Consider the following 21510-nt stretch of genomic DNA (forward strand, 5'->3'; position numbering starts at 1 on the left):
TTCTTAGCTAGCAGGATTAATTCTGTATCTACTGCAGCGGTAAATGCTGCTTACCGGATGATTAAAGAGGACACATCATTTGACCTATGCACCGGTATGCAGAGGCAACTCCTGTCTAATCTGAAGTCGATTAAACAGGATAATGCACTAAGATTCAAGTTCAGAAAACTATTGGTTGGGTTGTTTTTTCTATTTTCAAGGCTACTTTCCTAGAGTAGGAGATGTCCAGTGGTCTCCTGACCAACCGGTAACCAAGCAAATCAAGGAAAGCATACAAGCCATTGGAACCGGTTACCCTGATGTGCTGAACAAATTTTTTGATGAGTTCAGAAGAAAGATGAGTCAAAGGGTAAGGATCTTAGGTGACATTGTTAAGAAATACGAAGATGACATCTGTTTCACCATTCAGGTGGATAAATGCCTAATGGAGGCTGTTGAGCCTAGAATGGAGGAAGTGGAGCCAATGGGCTATGAGGTTATGTATGATATGCTGGAAGGGTATGCCTCAACCCTTATTGCCTCACCTCTTGATCCTAAGGCTAAAAGGACCGGAACCTATTTGGAGAGGATTGCACTGGCCGAGGAACCATCTGTTAAGAAAGGAAAAGAACCAGCTACAAAGAAAGAAAAGGTGGTGCCTGCAGCATTGGCACCGGCTACCACTACAACTCCAAGAGTGACCAAGCGGTCACCTGCAAAGAAGAAACCGGAAGTGGCACCGGCAAAAGTCTTTCAAAGAAAAAGGAAGACTAAGTCAAATGAACCGGACTCCAAAGAAACTGAGTCTGATGATAAGCCAAAGAAGGCCAGACAGACAAAGAAGATGAAGAAGAATGAACCGGCAGCATCCGCACCGGTAAATATTGATATCTCCTCATACAAACCTTTGACACATTATCAAAGGACAATAAAGAATATTAGGAGAAAATTACTTCATGATTTAATAGATTATTATGATGATTTTAGTGATGAGGAGAAAGAAGAAGTATTACAGGAAATCATTATTTATTTATGTAAAAATGACCGGTCGCCATCAGAGATTAAATCTCAGACACCGGATTCTTTATATAATGCATTAGATAATAAATGGCGCATTGCCATTGAAAAAGAACAGGAGATTAGGGAGAAATTATTTACACAGTACTTTCCAGACCTCTCAAATTCAGAATTATTTGATGTCTTGGATCAGAATAAAGGACTCTTCTTCACAAGGAGAAGAAGACTCTGGCTGTTAGAGGGGAGAATTGATGATGTTGAGAAAGACACTCATCAGCATATGGACTATGCTATCAATTCTCACAAAGCATGAATGGCCAACCTACGAGCGAAAAAAGAACTGATTATATCCAAACCGGATGAAGTTTTTGATGAAGAAGGAAACTTGGTTGAAGAACCAATCGATACTATTGATGTCGATGCACTGGACATAGAAGATGTCACTCAGGACATACCTTCTGAGGAAACAGAACAGGGTAGTGAGCAAGCCAAGGACACATAGGAAGTGGCTAAGGAACAGGAAGAAAAGAAGAAGAGGGATGAAGATGAGAAAAAGAGAAAAGAGGAAGAGAAGAGAAAAGAGGAAGAGGAGAAATGAAAAGATGAAGAGAAGAAGAAGCAAGAAGATGATAGGAAGAAGAAAGAAGAAGAGGATAAGGAAGAAAAGAAGAAGAAGGAAGAGGAAGAAAAGAAAAAGAAGGAAGAGGAAGAAAAGAAAGAAGAGGAGAAGAGGAAGGAAGTAGAGAGGAAAAAGAAAGAAGAGGAAGACAAGGCACAAGAATAGAAGAAAGAAGAAGAGAAGAAGAAAAAGGAAGAGGAAGAAAAGAAAGAAGAAGAAAAGAAGAAGGAAGCAGAGAAAAAAAAGAAAGAAGAGGAAGACAAGGCACAAGAACAGAAGAAGGAAGAAGAGAAGAAGAAAAAGGAAGAGGAAGAAAAGAAAGAAGAAGAAAAGAAGAAGGAAGCAGAGAAAAAAAAGAAAGAAGAAGTAGATAAGGCAGTGGAAGCAATGAAGAGCACACAGATGGAGACTCCGAAGGCAACCAGGAGTCAAGCCAAACCAGTTGATATCTCTATTCTGATAGATCTCCAGTCTACAAGTGAGTCGAAGCTTATGCAAAGCATCAAGGTTGCTCAAGAGAACCTTGAAAACATTCAAAGGAAAAAGGAGAAAGACATAATTTAGGCGGTTGTAGACACCCTTACCGGTTTGATCCCCGGTACCAATCTTCCTAACACTGAATCATCACTAGCATAGCTCAAACTACTATGTACTATAGTGGATGATCAGGTGTAGATCCTGGAAGAAGCAGCTGAGGCAAGTGTCAAGAAAGAGCATCAAAAGGCTCTTAACATTGCTCTGGTGAAAAAGTTGAATGAGCTCTGATCTGAACTGCTGAAAGACCAAAAGGATATAAGGGATGCTTTGGATGAGGGAAACTTGCTACTAAGCAAAATCTGTCAACCTCATCTATTTTGCGATGATGTGCTAACTCAGAAGCAAAAGCTTCAAACGGACTTACAGTCCTACTTAAGCACATTTAAGCCACCCTATGATTCCTTTGCAACTTATGGGCAAACTGTTCACCAGTTCCAGATCCAGTCAGCCAAAATGGAGCAAGAGATCAGTACACAATCTAGAGATTTGTAGGAGCTACAACTGGTTTTACTTCCACGTCTGCAAATTCTTCAGAAGTGTTATCTAAACCTGGATGCCTTGACAGTTACGCAGGAGCTGAGCACAGTTGATGCCATGGAGGAATAGGTATCCCAGATGCAAACAGAGAAAGAAGTGGCCACCTCCCTACTTGAGTCCTAGTCTCTATCCATGAAACATTTTTTGCAGGACTATAAATCGGTTTTTGACAAGTATTATTTATTGTTGTCATAAACTTTTATTATTTTTTATATATCAACTAGAAACAGAGTTGTTCAATGGTACTTTGTCATTGTTGGCAAAGGGGGAGAAGTACTCTATCTATTTTGGAGAAGAATAGGGAGAAGTATCTAGTTTTAGAATTTTGATATATGTTTTGATATATGCTATATGCTCTGATATCTCAATGTTAATGCTCTATATGCAAAATTACTATACATTGTATTGATTAAGGGATAGTGTATATGCCTAGGGGGAGCAATTTTGTTAAAGGCATGTTTTTGTTGTAAAACACTTAGATGTCAAAATTTTAATTTTCCTAAGTGTTGCCATCAATGCCAAAGGGGGAGATTGTTGGCATTTTTGATGTTTATGTTGTGATTGTCATTGATGGACACACACTTGTATTGAGATCCCCTTTGTATGTATGAGCTAGAGCTCAACCGGTATTTGTTCCAACCGGTATGTTGTATTCTAGTCTTTAGACTATTGGTGATTTTGTAGAATGTGTTTCCCGGTCTGAAGTGGCATGTCGACCCCAAGCGGTTTATAGATCTCAAGCAGTATGAGGGAGAAAAGTGGCATAACACATTCTTACCAGTCTTCATTTTTGTCAAACCAGCAACCAGTATTTTGTATGAACCGACAATACTCTGTGATGAGTTACCAACCGGCATTTTGTGATGAGTTACCAATCCACCGATTGATTGACGGTGTCGACACACTGATGGTGCTTTTTGTGTCGTGTTATTGAATATGTCTAGATTAATTGAACCTAGGAAATTCTAATGTAATCCTATTGGACCAACATGAAATCAGATTCCTTTAAAAGGACATCATGTCTAGGGTTTTAAGTTGTTGCTAAAATGGTTTATGTTGTGCTAGCGTTTAAGGTGATTGTTGAGTTGTTGAAAGAGCGATCTTATCTGAGAAGATCAAGTTGTAACTAAGAGAGAGATAGAGAAGACTGAAGTAATGCTGGAATGCATTAGCAGTGAACTATACTGGATCTAACCAAGCAGTTTGTGCTATTAGATAGATCAAACACTTGTTGATTACTCACATCTTTGACAAGTCTGTAGCCCTTAACCGGGTAGGCCCAAAAGCCTTTGTAAACTCCTCTAACAAGGTGGTTCACCTCTGTGAATCTAAAATCCTCTAGGAAGGTAGTCTTTAATCAGACTTATCTCCTAATAGAGATTGAGATTCCTAACAGGATCTGTTCTGGTGAAGAACATTGTAAGACCTTAACCAGTCTGGTTTCTATTCTGCAGATAGTGACTTGTGAGTTCCATCTCACTGTGGTTTTTCCCATTTGGGTTTCCACGTCAAATATCTTGTGTTATGGTTGTATTTCTTTTGTGGGTGAATGCTTTATTTGCATTTTCGTTTGCATGTGTGACAACCGGTCTGTCTGTTAAATTGTTTTACCAGTTTATCTTCAGACTGTTTAAGTGTTTAAGTACAGATTTTTTTGGCATACTAATTCACCCCCCCCCCTCCCTCTTAGTATTCATCAGTGTATGACTGAAGAATTTCAGTTAGATGAAGACTTGCAGACAACTCTTGAAGATTTGGAAAGTGTTGAATCAGAGAATGAGGAATTAAAAGAGAATGTGAAAGTAGTGAATGAATGTGTTCAGAAGCTGAGAGAGAAAATCTGGAAATTCAAGCTAAGGCATAAGGAAGTTAACAATCTATTGAAGTAGATGAATGAGCTTGTTAAAGATCTGATGCAAAAGATTGAGGAGAAGAATAAGATAGAGGAAACCCTAAAAGAATCAATCAAGTTGAAGACTGAAGAATGTGAGAAGCTAGAGCAAGAAGTGAAGAAGATAAGGTAGAGAATAAGGTTCTTGATAGCAGTAATGATGCAAAGTCAATAGGGAAACTTGGTGTTATTAGGCCTAGACACACACACTAGGCTCCACTTACCCCTCAAGACAAGATTTGAGGTTTCACAATACAATAAAAGACATCACAACAAATTTTGTAACAAGATCCTTCTATCAACCCCTTAAGGCCAACACCTACAAGGCTAGGGTATCACCAAACATATGAAATGAACTCACCAACTTGTGGGATGAACTAGAGAGTTTCTTCAACACACAAATACACCAATTCAACAGGTTTTAACAACCCATGAACCCCACAATCATGGTTGTCTGAATTGGGCTAGTGAGGAAGGCCTAATTGCATTAGGTCGACCTAATAGGTTTTTGGACCTTAATTCACCAAACTCGCAAAGGACTTCCCAAAAAAATGGAGGTTTCAGATACCCTTTTGGATGTTCTTCAAAAATTCAAAATTTTAGATTCCAACCCTCAAGGTAAATATTTGAACTCCAAATCAGTCCTATTAGGTTTATAGGCCTAATTAGACAGGTTTACAAAGGAAGTACACCACCAATGGCTTCCCCAAGTCAGGTTATGGTTTTGGAAGTGTTGTCTTACTCTACAAACACCAATTCAAGAATTGGTTTGGCTGATCCATCCCAAATCTGCACTGTATGCATCAATTTTCTTCTCAATACAAGTCGGTCACATGAGGATGTCCGGCTAGGGTCAATGTTTTCTCACACTCCTCCACACTCTCTTGCACAAGGCTTTTTAAATCTTAAAATAAATCCTCTAAACTTTTCTTTTCCTCAGGGCTGGAAGTCTTCCACAAGGAAGAGTCAAGTTAGAGGCATTTGAACATGAACCCCTAGGTGAGAAGAGGGTTTCAGGCCCAGTAGCACAGATTTGTCTCTAAAATGTCAAAAACTCCACCAAAATGAGTGCCACCAAATCCAAAATTATCTTAAGACATCCTACTATGTTTCTATGCACAGATTACTACATTCCCAATCTGACAACACCATAAGAATTGCACAAAGAACATAAAATTGCAGGAAAATGTGTGTTTTCATTCAATTTCAATCTCCAAACTTTCTTTAACCTTCTCCAACTATCATGTCTTTGGATTTGTGGGACTTATATGTGTCTCAACTAACTCCCCCAACTGATTTTTGAAAGTTCATGACCAGAGAGTTTTTTAGTGGTGAATCTTTGCCAATTGGTGAATTTCGCGTATTTTTTTTGAGAAAATGGCGAATAGTCTGGGGCAACATAGTGGTCAAATCGCCCAGAATTTAGGGGTTAATGGTACACTATATTATGGCTTCACCATTGACCACACACCATTCAACGTGAATGCCCGTAATATTCACCTGGAATCACTCGGACGTGGGTATTAGATCACCTCCGTTATTCGCCAGAAATAGTAAAACGACCACGTACCCAGGACCCAATTCGCTAACGGTAAATTAAATGTTCATTGCACTCGTCAGCCAAATTCACCAATATCAATTAAAACATTATAAGCATTCGAGGACCCATTTCGCCCCGCTTAAATCAAGATGCATTTTGAAATGCCCACGCAAATCGCCAAAAATGCAATCATGGATTGATATAAATACACTCTTTCTTACAATTTGTTCGTGTCTGATTAGTAAAATTGGGAGCTCTTGATTCGCATTCTGCAATTTGAGTTGGAACGTCTAAGTTCATTTTAGGGCGGAGGGTCAGAGTTACAATCCTGCAACACAAGCCCAGGCATTCCTGATTCTTGATTCATAGAATTGAGAAGGCATAAAGGTGAGTAATAATTTCTTCATACTTGATAGTATTAGTTTTAACTTTTAATTCGTAGTGAGAGGTCAAGACTCAAGATGTCATAGTTAGACATGGGTGAGACTCCTCAGGGTGGTGAAGGGATTGAGATGTCAAACAAGGGTGAGACTGAGACTCCTCGGGGTGGTGAAGGGATTGGGATGTCAGACAAGGGTAAGACTCCTCAGGGCAGTGAAACTGAAGGGATTGGGAGGCCATCAAAATGCCCAAAACTTAAACTTAAAGATACTACCATAAAGTCTTTCTTTGGAATTGGAAAAGTTTATGGTCCATCAACTTCTGCAGTTGAAGAAGCCATTCACAATAGCTCACCACCACCATAAGGTGGGATTGTCATTGAGTTAAATGAATCAAATGAAGATGACAATACCGACATGGCAGAAGATGTTCTTAGGGATACACACAATGAGATAATTCACTCGGATGTAAATACTAGTACTGAAGATGATGTTGGTAGGAAGAAAAGAAAAAGGAAAGTAAAACTGGGGTGAGAGTGGGAGATGACAAGGAGTTTTAAGATTGATTGGGTAGCAAAGTACCCATTCATTGAACCAGTCCCAAACAATGATGAACAACCAACAGAATGTAGGTGTAAGATTTGTAGTTGGAAAACTAAAAGAGAGAAGAAGATGTAGCTAAAGCTTGACACCATAGAAAAGCATATTGGTAAGGTTTATGAAAAATAGATCATAGACAGAAAGGAAACACCAGTAGTAAGATGGAAATCAAAGGAAGAATGTCTTCATGTTAAGTATGTCGTGGAATATGAAGAGCATAACCACAAAATAACACTGATTGGTAATAGTGGATTTGGAAATACAATCAAGGTTGGGCTTGAACATGCAGCGAAAGATGCAAACCTGGCAAAGACTGTTCAGATGAGTGTTATTTTTCATATTCTATTGAGAGGGCGTCCTATGAAAGATTTCCCAGAATTTAGTAATTTATTATCTTTTTTGAATGTTCCTCACTATCCTATGTCACATTGGTCAATAAACGCTGGATGGGAAATGACAAACTGTCTTGCTGAGGTGGAAAAGAAAAATTTACAAGAGAGTGTAAAAGAGTCAAATTTCATTTCATTATCCATAGATGAAGTTACTGCGGTAGATAACACTGCTTGGGTTTGTAAGCATGTGTATACCATAAAAGAACACGTCTGTCAAGCTCATCTACTCTGTGTTCATAAAATGAGGGGTAATTCAACAGTAGAAAATTTATATTTGGAAGTTAAGAAAACTTTGAATGAAATTGCTAGTATGGATGACTTGACAATTGTCAAGAAGTTGGTGTGTGTTGGAGCTGTAGTATTGCAAGGTCAAAGGACCGGTCTTGGCGCAAGATTACAAACTAGTATTGCACCATACATGGTTGGAATTCACTGCATGGCCCATCGAATGAATTTAGCATATAGAATTGTAAGTTATTTCCCTATAGTGTCAAAAGTTGAAGATCTGGTCCACGAGCTCCACTCATACTTCTGGCAAAGTCCTAAATGTTTTATAGAATTTTAGATTTTTGTTGAGGGAGTAACAGCAGGAAACAAGCTTCTTAGGGATTTTGAGACTAGATGGATCTCTGTGCATGGACCAACAGAACAAGTTCTAACAGAATATCAATCCTTGACTGGACTAATGTATGAGCAACACCCCATAGTAGACAAAGTTCCTGATCTCTTACATAAGTTAAGTGATATAGAGACTCTGTTAAATTTAGCTAGTCTTCTCCCCATGTTGGATTCAATGAACAAACTTGTTAAGAAAGCCCAAGATAGAACTATGTATATCAATGAGTATAGCACTCTACGTAAAATGACATGCTTGAGCTTGGATGGTCTATATTCAGATCTAAAAGGGCGAAGCCCAAAATTTTTTAGGTGGCAGATAATTACAGATCTGAATCATGCTAAAAAATATTTATATTTCAATACAAGAAATGAGTTATGTGTCTTTGTAAAAATATTTCAGATACCAATGCACCAATCTAAGATGGGAAAGTGAGGCAGAGCACTACCAGTTAAAAAGGAAGATTTTGATAGGATTGTTAAATTTGTTAGTGATAATTTGAAGTCTATTGTATATGAACTTTCAACTGAGATTCGTGAAAGATTCCCTTGAGAAGAAATACTTGAAGCCATGGGTTGTGTGTATCCTCAATTTTGGCATTCAATTGGAGATAATCCAAATGATGCAAAGGTGTTCCATAAAAAACTAGAGGAATTGATATTGACATTTTCAAAAGATGCATATTGCAATGGACAACCAATAGAAGGAATTTTAATTTTAGATCATCTTAAAAAACAATGTAAATGCTTTGCATTGTCTATGAAATAGTAGTTGGTTGACTTGGAGAATCCATTTGAACTTGGATCAATCACAAGGCTTTGGAAAAGGATAGATCAAAGTGAAGCATTGCGTATTGCAATACCAGAATATTTGAAACTTGTTGATTTGTGTCAAACAATGATATTGGGGTCGGTGTAAGATGAGAGATTTTTCAGTGCATTAGGGCTTTTGAAATCAAAGATCAGAAACAAATTAGACAAAAATTTGGAAACTTGCTTGAGGTTGTTTGTAACTTAGTATAATGTTAGAGATTTTCCATATGATAGGGCACTAGCAATCTGGAATTCCATGCGTGAAAGACGAGGGTTGTGCAACACTTTAAAAGCTAGTGGTGCTACTGCTACTACTAATGCTGAGACAAATGATGGATCGCAGACTCAGAGTCAGCATGAAGACGAAGAAATTTTTGGATACCCGACTCAGAATGAAGATGAACCTTTTAGTACTAGTCAGTTTCCGGATCTTGAGTCCATTTGGGATATAGAAGCCTTGGACTAAGTCACTGAAGTGAATTAGCAGTCAATTTATAAGTATTTATAATTATAGTTCTTGAATCATATTATAATTTCAATTTGCAATACTATAGTTGTCATTGATGATTTTTGATATTGTATTCCTTGAATTTGTCAATCAGAATGGATACTTATTTCATATTTTTAATTGTGAATTTGAATTATTAGAAAATAATTAGAATTTATTTTCTGAATTATTAGTGAACAATTGAATTATTAGTAAATTGGTTCCACATTATGTTGAACATGAAATGCAAAAATTTGTGTCACAAGATCCATAAAATTATTCATATTGCATAACTATTAGAACCTTTCTATTGTTCTACATTAAAAGCTTAACATGATGTTCATGGCGATTAGGGTTTTGTGTTTGTTTTTTGTCTTAGTTGGCTAGTAAACCGAAGTTGTTGTGCATTGAAAATATGAGTTGTCCTCTCTTTATTTGTCCATGTCAACGTCAAGTGTGGTCAAACGGTTGGTCATACAATGAGACATGTTTAATGTTTCATCTCTAACTTGCAAATAAATTTCAAGTTTAACAATTTAAGCAGCGAGTTAGCGAGTGTTGGTTTGGGTTTAAATCACAAGGTCTCTAGTTTTTTGGGTGATAGCATTTTATGTTAGCAAGTTGGATATTGTTAATGAAATTGCTTTGGTTGTGAGGTCTCGAATTGGTTTGATGCCATGCATTATAGCCATGAGAGTTAGCGAGTAAGTCATTAATGGTCTGTGTCCCACTGCTCGTGCCTGTTTATGAAGGTAATTAACATAAAACATCGATTTTTGTTGGTATTCACTGGGTCGCTGCAGTCAAGAGATAAATAATTTTGATATTTTATGGTTATCGCTAGCTCGCAAGTCCTTTATCATCAAGTCAGTTTAAGTCGCAAGCTTGCTAGTACTGGGAGATTTTAGTTGTCGCTACCTCGCAAGATGTTTTGCACTTGACCATTTTATGTTGTGAGGTTGTGATTTTATGTTATCGTAAGGTCGCAAGGTGTTTGTGGTTAAGTCATTTTAATTTGTGATCATGCGATGTGGTTGGTATCGCAACTTAGTTGGTTTCGTTGCTTGCTCACAGGTTTTGAAGTTGTTTAGCATTTTATGTTGCGATCTGGCGATGGGTAAGTTTTGGTCTGATTTTGTGGTCATCGCATGCTCACAGGTTTGTAATTCTTAAGTCAAAAAGTGTTGCGAGCATGCGATGGCAGTTAAGTGTCTTGTTGTTGCGGGATCGCAAGGGTTTAAGTCAAGTTAAGTTTTGAGTTGTGAGCTTGCGATGAAATAAGTTGTTTTGTTAGATTTGCAGTGGTCGCCAGCTTGCAGGTAAAGAAAGAATATTACAAATTTTGTTGTGAGGTTGCGACTGAAGGGCTTGATGAAGATCAATGGTTGTTGCTCACTCATGAGATTCTTTCAAGATTCGTAAAAGGGGTTGTGAGCTTGTGATTAAGAGGATTTGGCAGCAGTTGCTAACTCACTGGTTACTTTCCAAATTGTTATAACCAGTTGCGAGTGTGCGATTAAAGATGGTGATTGACACGTGTACTTGTTTGTCAGGTTTTGCAAAAGTTTTGAATGGCAATTGCTAGTCAAATAGAAGGGCATGAATTCAAATTTTACTCGAGTACTTCAGCTTTGAATTAATTCTATAGTAGCTAGTTCATGCAAGTGTGGCAATTAATGAGACTTGAGGGAAGTGATGGTGCCCAAATACCATAAATTGCATGATCGAGTCGAGATTTTGTATAATTGCATTAATGCATTCTATCTTCGAGGTAATCTAGTGAATTGAGCTCTACAACAACATTGGAGAATTTAGAGTGTTGGGTGTGGGAAAATTTTAGAAAATTGGTTAAGTTTTTCTCCTACAACTAAAATGAGCAAGGCGACGAGTGGAATTGGAGGTTCCAAGCCCAAGGCAACTGAGGAAAAGAAGGATAAGAAATACAAAGAAGAATTTGTAGATTTGCTATGAGGGACTTCCGTTGCTTTGAATAAAAATGATTTGGCATGGAAATATTTATGGAGCTAATGCAGAAACCCGACCATGCTTCATATGACTGGTTCTACTCTATTTCATTATTTATGGAATAATAGGGTTGAGGGTGTCCCGATGTCAAACCCTTGGGATTTAAATATGCCAAAGTTAATTGTGCCAGATGTGTATGTTGATGTGGATTTGATCAAAGAGTTGGTCAAATGCTATTGCCCAGTATCTAGGGTAATCAGAAGAAAGAACCAGTCTGCCTTAGTTTCAATTAACAGAGCTAGCTTTGTTGAAGCTTTCCAAATTACTGGTGCTGCATGTATAGATATAGATTTGGAGCAGATTGCAGAGGATTATGACAAATACAAAGATGTTATCAAGAAGCATGCAATGCCCAGATACATGCCTAGGGTGAATAGGAAACTAGTTATAATTCCAGATAGCATCAAACCACCATTTGACATCACACCTTTCCACCATTATATGCATTGTACAATCTATGGATTATGCAGAGTGTTGGGTTTTGATGGAGATTCAACAGTGTCAGCTAAATTATTGATGATGGCTATGGACATTCAACACCTAGATGTTAACAAATATTATGATTATGTGGGCTATGTGGTTGAACACATTCATAATGCTCTAGTTGAAATTTAGAGTGGTGCACCCAACCCTACATTCAAGCATTATTCATTGCCGATGCATTTAATTTTGTTCTATAATGTTGAGTTCATGGATAAAGAATTGGAGCTTTTCGAAGAAGAATTGGGTGTCTTAATGCCAATACAAAGATTGACCCAGGTTTGGGACAGTAGTTCTCCCCATTCTTCTTTTCTTTTCTTTGAAAATTGGATTGTTTTGCCAATTATGGAAATGCTAGGAATAAATAGGGAACGATTGTCAATTAATGTTAGGAGAGTTTTGAGACCTTACCAGTATGTTCCAAACTAGTCTATTTCACATAACTGTGGGGACTTTTTCTTTTTTGATAACTTTACTATGATCACATTCTATGGGTGTCTTCAACCTCCCCATATTTTACCAAAATTTGTTCCAATTAGGATTGCTTTTATGGAGTTTATTTGGCAATTGACCCTAGTTCAAAAAGAATACCTTAACAAACACAGGAAGGGTTCTCTTCTTCCTAGGCTTTGGGTTGTGTCTGATTTTACCACTGGTAGGAGTTCCTTTGATGAAGTAAACAATTTCCTTAAACAGTATAGGTTGGTTAATGTTGTGTCTAGATTCTGTGATCCTGAACAATTTACTAAACGTGCATTGCCAAAAATGACACCTTAGGCCACAATAAAGGACCATGAACCATTGGATGATGAAGATGTGGTTAGAAATTTGTTGAGAAAAGAGGAAGTACAAGAAAGGAGAAGAAAATGGAAAAATTTAATGAGAGTTGAAGCAGAATTGAAGTTGTTGACCCTAGTTTCTCAGGTTTTTGCCCTGATAACCCGTACTTGGAGAGGATTAATAGAATGTTGAGTTTATATGAAAATCTAATGGAACAAATGCCACAAATTCCAGAAGTGGTTGCTCAATAGAAAGACCCCCAAGATGGACATTCTTCACATGGCAAGAGGCCACTTAGTGTGTCTGCTAATGATGTAGAGAGTGGGGATGAAGTTAAATCTACCTAAGTGCCAACTGCAAAGAAACAAAAAACCAAAGAGGTCGGTACAATTGTGAGGAGAGACCCTGCTAGAGCAATTGTTATAGAACAAGGACACTACTTTCATCAAATAAGGACACATCTCAGAGAAGTAGGGTAGAATGAAGAACAAGGAGAAACAAACGAAGCCCTTGCTCAAGGCTTTGATGAGCGTGTGATGGTGTCAAATGAGTTCATGAAAGATAATGACTTTATTAAGTCAGATGAGTTTAAAAGTTTTTTGACAAGGTTGAAACAAAATTTGATCATAGAGGAAGGAAATGTAGAAAAGGAAGAGGAGATCATCAAGGCACTACAGGAATATGATCCTGATAGGGAGCAAATATCTGTGGAATAGGCAAGACAATTGATTAAGAGTATTGGTATGCTTATGATGCCTGACTGGGATATCCAGTCTGTTTTTATTATCGATTAGATTGGGAAGCAAGAGGACCCAATGTTTAAAACTGAATTTGAAATTGGAGATGTAATAAGGGGATCGGAATTTAATCCTAATCAAAGACACTTGCTGCTTGGTCTTTGGCCCCTTCCACTCAAAAGCCCCACCTTCTAAATATCCAAGTAGAAAAGAAAGGTGACAAAATGATCTGGAATTTGTAGAACACAACTGACACAAAGATTGCCTCATTTTTTACTCAAGTTTCTTTCATGAATTTATCAAAAACAGAGGATTTGTCAAGAAGATACACAGAAACATATAGCCAATTGATTGCATTATCTAAAAAATATGAAGAGACACTGATGAAGAAGGGCGCTCTGGAGGAAGAGTTAGTAGAGTTGAAAGAAAAAATTGCAAATGAGCCCCCTCCAATACAGATTACAGAACGAGTACAAGAAATACCAACTGATGTGATAGCAAAAATGGAGGAATACACAGAGAAACGTGAAAAGTTTGAAAAGGAACAAAATGTCAAGGCTATCTATGTTGTGTCAGGAATTCTGAAACACGGGATTAATGTATTGAAAGTAAAATTGATGGTAGTGCATGATTTTCATAGTTCTTTGAAAGAGGCAAGTAAAACATCCTTTGAGGTTGTCGCTTTTCTTGGACCTTTGTTCAATGTTCGGTTAGGAAGAAGCAAATTAATGGATAAGATAGATACTGCAATGATGTATAGTGACGAGTTCCCTCCCAAGATCAGTGACACTAAAGACATGGTGGAGGTAATGAATGCAACTTATGCATTTTTCACAAGGAAGGATGTGCTTATAAATGAAAAAATTGCAGATATTTGGGGAAGGTTATAGTAAATTGGTGCCTTCAATTTATGGTAGTAATGGAGATTTGAAATCAGTTTCTGATTGGACTAGCGAATTTGATTTGATTCTGGAGGAAGAAGAAATAATCAAGCATATAGATGAACAGGTTGATGCTGATTTCCTTAACGGTATGCTTAATTCATTGTTCAAGGTTGAGGTTGACCATGCAAAGTTTATTGTTGAGGCTAGGGAAGTTACAGATGCCAGATGGATAGATTCAGTTGCAAAGTTGGAAGAGGTAAAGGCATTCAGTTGGCCAACAAACAAAGAGGTGGATAGGTGGCAATCCATGCTAAAGAAAAAGAAGAAATGTCAGGTTGCTACCCAAGATTCCTCAAAGTAATTCTAAGCTTGTTGAATCCTCATCTTATAAAAGGATTCCAAGATTAATTTGAGAGGGATGGACACTTTTTCTTTTTGATCGGTAGAGAGGGATGGCCAGTTGGCCACTTTTATTGATGTTGAAAACTCCGATATAGTTATAATAGTTCAACTGTTCAAGAATTTGATAAGTGCATAGCTGAATCGCATTTTGAATTTACTTTCTAATATCATTATGAATATAATATCAATATCATTTGCAGTTTGAGATCTTCACATAATTGTCTTTGTGTTGAATTTATGTTTTCACTATGAATTGAATGGTCAAGGTTTTTCAGTTTACGTATGAATCTAGGTTGTGTATGTAATGGCATATTCATTCCTATTTATCTGCAAATGAATCTTATTGAATTTTATTATTAGGTTGTCTTTGAATTGTAAGTGACACTATGCCCTAGGATAAGGCATTGGTCTATTGTCTTGATGTTGACTTGGTGAAGTGACCTTCCAATTATAATAGTTGATTCATTGTGGGTGAATATGTTTTCTTGTTTGCCTTTGATTATGAAATTGTGATTTTTCTATAACATCTATCATGGAATTGGATCCTCAAAAGATATTCCCTTTAATTGAGTTGCATGCATGTTTTACTAATTATGTTGTATTCCTATCTATTGTGGTGTTTGATACTTTCATTCTTAATAATCTTATGATTTGATATGCTATGGATGTTTATGTAATATATATGGAGGTGTTCTATGACTATCATGTACATGTTTTCCCTCCTCCATAAAGTTGGCATTTACTCATACCTATAATTTTCCCATCAATTACAATGAGGTGAATCCTTAATATGATTCCAAACTAACAGAAATTTTGCATTCCTGGGCATAATAGGAAGCATTAAATGAAAAATTACATACACCATAACAATGCAACAAATGAAAAAAGTTAAAACTCATGATTCTAATCATTTGAAAGAGATAGAATTATACACCGGAGAGAAATAGATCAGAATTTAATTTCTATTGAATAAAATTACTACTTCCATCGACCGTCACAAAATAAATTTATATATAACTCCTTCAAGAACCTGCATAAAGCTTGACACTAAATGCTTTTCATTTGCTCTATAAATGACTGTACAACTTGCTCCCTTCACCTAGAGTCTATAATCACTACTGGAACCAGAAAAGGAACCCCAATGACTATACAACTTACAAAACTTCTTGAGCCATGCCATTATCACCCTGACGCCTTCGGATGGAATGTGAGATGTTACGTTTTGTCCAACAAATCATTTCCAAATAGAGGAGGAAGCCTTCATGCCTAGGAATAGATAAAATGGAAAGAGGAGCTCGATCCTTCATGCCCACGATCAGGGAAAGTGGAAAGAGGAGATTTAGGGTAAATATAATATGTTGGGGAGGGGTTGCAGCTTCCATGTCATCACAAAGATGACTGGCTACCACTCCCCACCCAAAAAAATCCTTCTTTCATTCCTCTGCGGGCCCCTTCTTCAAACCCCCTACCATCTTGTGGCAGAGTAGAAGCAGAGGATGTGCCATGCTTGGCCTTTCTTGATAAGAAAAGGATTTCACACCCCCTCTGGCAATCCTTCTCACTTTCACAACCCCTCTGATAATAAACAAACTCACATAGGAGAAAACAAAAAAACACTCATCTGGTATCACAGAGCACACAACAACTCCATGCACAATCCTGCTCAAACATCATCTTCCTTTTTGAGAAAAAAATCACTCTCAGAAAATGAATCATAAGTACAGATCCAATAGCCAACAAGATGAGAGGGGGGGCTGAATCATACAAACTTAATCATCCATAAAAACATCAGATTCAACCTCGGTAACATATATCAGTCATATAAAAAAAACTGTCAAACATGCAAACTCAAAAGCATATGAACAATATAAACCTCATAACACCAGATTTAACGTGGAAACCCAAATAGGGAAAAACCACTGTGGGATTTTGGACCCACTAAGAAATATACTCTTCTAGATTATGCTCGGTTAAAAGCCAATCCTGTTAAAGATTACAAAACACATTGCTAGATGTGACCCGGTTAAGAGATTTCCCTCATATCTATTAGGATCTTCACTTTGTTAGAAGTGACCTTGTCAAAGGATTTCAAACACTCATTTAGAATGTCACCTTGTTAGAGGATTTACATATAAGACTGTTAAGTCCACTCGGTTAAGAGATTTCCTATCACTTTCACAAAATAACAGTAATACAATCTATCTGCAACTTCACATCTAAAATGCTAAAGTAGATTCTTATATGTTCAATACAATCTAGACATAGAACTAATCTTATCTATCTGTTGGGCATCAATACTCTATTATTCTAACAGGTCTTCAAGGTTCTGTGCTCGGTAATCACTATGTAGCATTCTTGTGCATACACTTGCCCGCATACATTGTTTATCAACAGTTCCTTATTTATAAACAATCTTCTAACCGCTTAATCTCCTTGATCACATTTCCCATGATCAATCATAGCCATCAGATCTTCAATCTTGTCGAGGTTCATTGTATCTTTCGATCTGAAAATGTTTTACCCTACCTCGGAACTTGCACATTCATCTTGGAACTTGTGTTAGGGTAATGCGGTTCAATCTAAGCTGTAGATCTTCTTGTCGACTTTCCATTTCCTTAGATTCGTTAACAAACTTTTTCTACGACTTGCCAATCATTGATCCGTTCCATCTCATCAGCATCTTTCATTAAATATCACATGTAAACATTTAATGCATTCTGTTATAGCTCGGTTACAACTCGGTGAATACTAAACTTTAATCGGTAGACATTATGTCTTCATTAACCGAATGTGATAACCTTAGGGTTTACCGACTAGGTTCCTTAGGGTTTACTGACTAGGTTCTTTGCTTGATAACATAGTATAGTATTAACCTTTACATTTTACAACATATGTATGATGTTAGAGCAATCTAAAACATCAAGATCTCATCATTGTCTGACTTGGTAGAGTTGCCCATTGAATAACTTATCCCTTTATTCATCATATTCTTTCTTGTGTCTTTACCGACTTCTTTATAATCTTCATATCATATTTCTTAAGATATGGCAACATCATACTGAATTAGAAAATCAATTTCTTGACATCAATGACAAAATAATAATATCAAGATAGTAAAACATCTTTAATCAATTATGTCCATAATCATCAACAACCTTCTCAATATCCTTGTAATATTGCCAACAGGTTTGAAGGTGCTCCTGCACCAAGTAAGCTCTTGGAAGAATTGATCAACATGTAGAAAGCTCATTTGGATAAGACTGGACTTGGATTTCAGCATGGTGAATGTTCAAAGAAGACTGACAAAGACAAAAGCAAATAGGTTAACACAGAAGCAAAGAAGAAATTAGAAGATGTAAGCAAGATCTGGAATCAGAGTACTAATGCAAGAAAGTCACTAGTTCGTCAACCGAATGCACAAAGGTACCCATCATTTAATGGCTATTGTTTTCAATGCAATAAATTTGATCAAAAGGCTGCAAAGTATAGAAGCATTCAATGTTATAATTGCAAGAGGTTTGGTCATAAAGCAAATCACTGTAGAAATCATGATCTGGTTAGAGAAAATAATGTGAATAACAACTTTCATAGATATTGTCATACATGCAATAGTTATGGTCATAAAGCTAATCAGTGCAAATCTAGAACTCTTTCGATAAATTTAGTAAAGAAGAACATCAGTTGATACAAGTGCAAGCAATATAGACACTATGCTAATCAAAGCAAAAATGGAAATGTACAGAAATCTATTGAGAAAAGTATAATGAAGGATAATGAGTCAAAGAAATAGGAAGTCTTTCTTTGGAGAAAGAAGGAGGCAGATAATGGAAGCAAGCCTGGTGTATCAGAATCTGGTGTAGGCACCTATTCCTCCGATATCTAAGCATATTGTTTCGGCTCAAGGGGAGCATCTGAAAGATGAATCCTTTGATACCCCTATCTAAGTAGATCATGTCATTGATCTAACATGATTGAGTTAAAGAGGTTCTCCGGTAGAGGTTTGTGTTGACATCATCAACAAGACACTTTTTGGCAACAAAACCCTAAAGGAGATTTTTGGCAAGATAAGTATTGTTGTTTGAATTCATTTTTCTTTATTATGTCATTAGTTCTTGAAGGTATTGCAAACAATTGAAGAGAAATAGAGTAGAGAAAATAATCATGAAAAGAAAGATGATCATTGAAGAATCGAGTAGTGGAAAATTCACATTGTGGAGAAAGTATTTTTGGATGAATTTGACCCAAAGATAAGGAATGTGGAAATTAGTTTAAGTTATATGAAGTTGTAGAGAATTAAGGAGTTAGAGCACAAGGGACTGAATCGATGGACAAAATTTCACTGGTTTGATGATGAGGATGTGATCAGAGTGATTCTTAGTCATGTGCAAGATGACAACATTGTGTTGGATAAACCATATCCAATCACAAAGGAGATTATTTCAGTTGTTACTGGTTTGTGTGACAATGGAGCCATTCTGACCAAGAAATCAATAAAGAACAAAGAGGTGGAAACCCTAAATGATGTAAAGAGTGACCAACGAGCACTAATCATTTACAAGATCATCAATCCTATTGTAAGGGATGTTGCTTATGGCATTTCCTATAAGATACATTTCAGAAATAGGGAAGATGCAACTTTAGCTATTGTTGTGTATATGGTGCATACACTTGTAATAGAAGACAAAGTTTTGACTTGTGTGAATTGTTTTTAGAAAATATTAAGATGTCAAGAGAGCAGAATTATTTGTTCTGGTTCAGATCATTTTTTGTTTGCATAGCTATGTATTGTCTGGGATCCCTTTCGGCTAAAGAAAATGTGATGTGGGAGTCTGGTGTTCTCATTGCAAGGCAAATTTTTAAATATTTGAACAATTTGGACATAAGAGAGGAGGCATGCAATGTATATTTCAAATCTTTCCTGGATATGTGGAGCATCGGTCTGGTATCCCCTGCTATTGGACCTACTAAAGGAAGTTCTTCCTCTAGTAAGAGGAAAAGAAGAGAATTTGTATCTATGAGCATCCTAGAATCTAAGAAGAGCAAAAAGGGTCAAAAAGAAGAAAATGTTGTAATAATTGATGATCTGAAGTCTCCTGTAGCTAAGGGAGAGTTGGTTGTTGCAAAGAAGAAATTCAAAGAATTTAATGATGAATCAAATCTATTGGAGATTGTTGGCAACACTGGTAGAATTAGGAAAATTGGTAAGTTGTGGCTGACTTATGTTGAGTTAGATAGAATAAAAAAATGTTCTAATAAATCATTTGGTCCAAAATAGTATCAGCATTGATGATGTTAATAATATGCTTCTAGAATCCTTGTGTGAAATTTTAAAGGAAAAATTGTCTGAGCAACCTGTTGATGTTGAGGTTTCAGAAGAAAAAGATTTGGATATGTAGAATTTGTTAAGGGAGTGTAGTGATGTGCAAAAAACCCTGTTTGTATGCATTAATGAGATGAAAGATTGTATCTGCAGTACTAGCAAAGTTTATAGATATTTGTCTCTCATGGCCGACAGCTACTATGAAGCACAAAGCAAAGATTGATGCTATTGAGAATGAATTGAGCTCATTAGGTAAATCTTTTGATTTTTTTATTGATAAGGATGGAGAGTAGAGGAAAAGAATAAATTTTCTTCAAGATGAACTATTACTTTTGCAAAGACAATGAGAAGATTTTGTGAGCATGTTCTGGAAGGTAAAGGAAATTGTTGAGGCTAAACTAGAGCAAATATCAGCACTACTTGACATTGTAGTAGAATATGAGCATAATCCGTTTGCTCCAGACAATGTTCCTCATGTTATTGATTTGGTAGTATAGTGCAGAAGTCTGTCATTAAGCATCAAATTGGTTGTGAATTCTTGGGAGGTCCTTCCAGAACTGAAACAGAAGTACAAACTAATCTTTCTGAAGAAGAGTGTGTGTGTGAAAAAGTGAACCTGTAGTTGAAAGCACAACACTTCAATTAAGTCATTATATGCATGGTTAGTAATCAATAATCAATAAGAAATAAACCATAGCAAAGTGACTAATTGCCTTCTAAAAGATGCGAGTATAAGATTGCTCTCAAATTGTTATAAGCAATACCAGTGACTAGACTACACCAAGATGAAGGATTTAATCTATATGATATTAAGCTATATGGATGCAAGATGGATGAATAATTCAAGCAATAATAACCAATTCAAGCAAACAATGGATGCAAGCAATAATGAATGAATGCAAATAATCTAAAAAGCACAATAATTTTCAATGACTCCAGAGCAAAATTAGCGTGATAATAATCTCCAAGCATGTTCTCAAAAATCTCTGGGGTGAATTGGAATGAGAGCTGAAGACTGAATTTATAGAGAATTACAAGAGAAAAAGCTCAATTTAGGATTAATTGAAATAACTGAGAAATCAGATTCAGTTAACCTTGAGATAGATTCCAATTATAGTTTAATTGAAATGCATTCAAATTAGAAGTCCAAGTTGCATTGGAAAATAATAATAAATTAATTCCATGCATATCTGATAAAAATAGATAATTTTTTAATTTATTCAAGAAAAAGGTCTTTTCAATGCAACTGAACTTCTTTTTCTGAAAAGCTTTAAGTTCCAATTTTAGAGAATAATTCAATAATTCAATTAAATTGCTTTTCTGATTTCAAGTTCTAAATTTAGAAAAAGAAATAATATCTCAAGTTTGATTTCTCTCTCAATTCAATTCTTTTTGTCATTTTATTTTCAATTCAACTCTTTGTAATAAATTAATCCTTTTTGCATGATTGAATGGCAAATTTATTAATTAATTAA

Source organism: Cryptomeria japonica, chromosome 4 (genome assembly GCF_030272615.1).
Source record: "Cryptomeria japonica chromosome 4, Sugi_1.0, whole genome shotgun sequence".
NCBI lineage: Eukaryota > Viridiplantae > Streptophyta > Pinopsida > Cupressales > Cupressaceae > Cryptomeria > Cryptomeria japonica.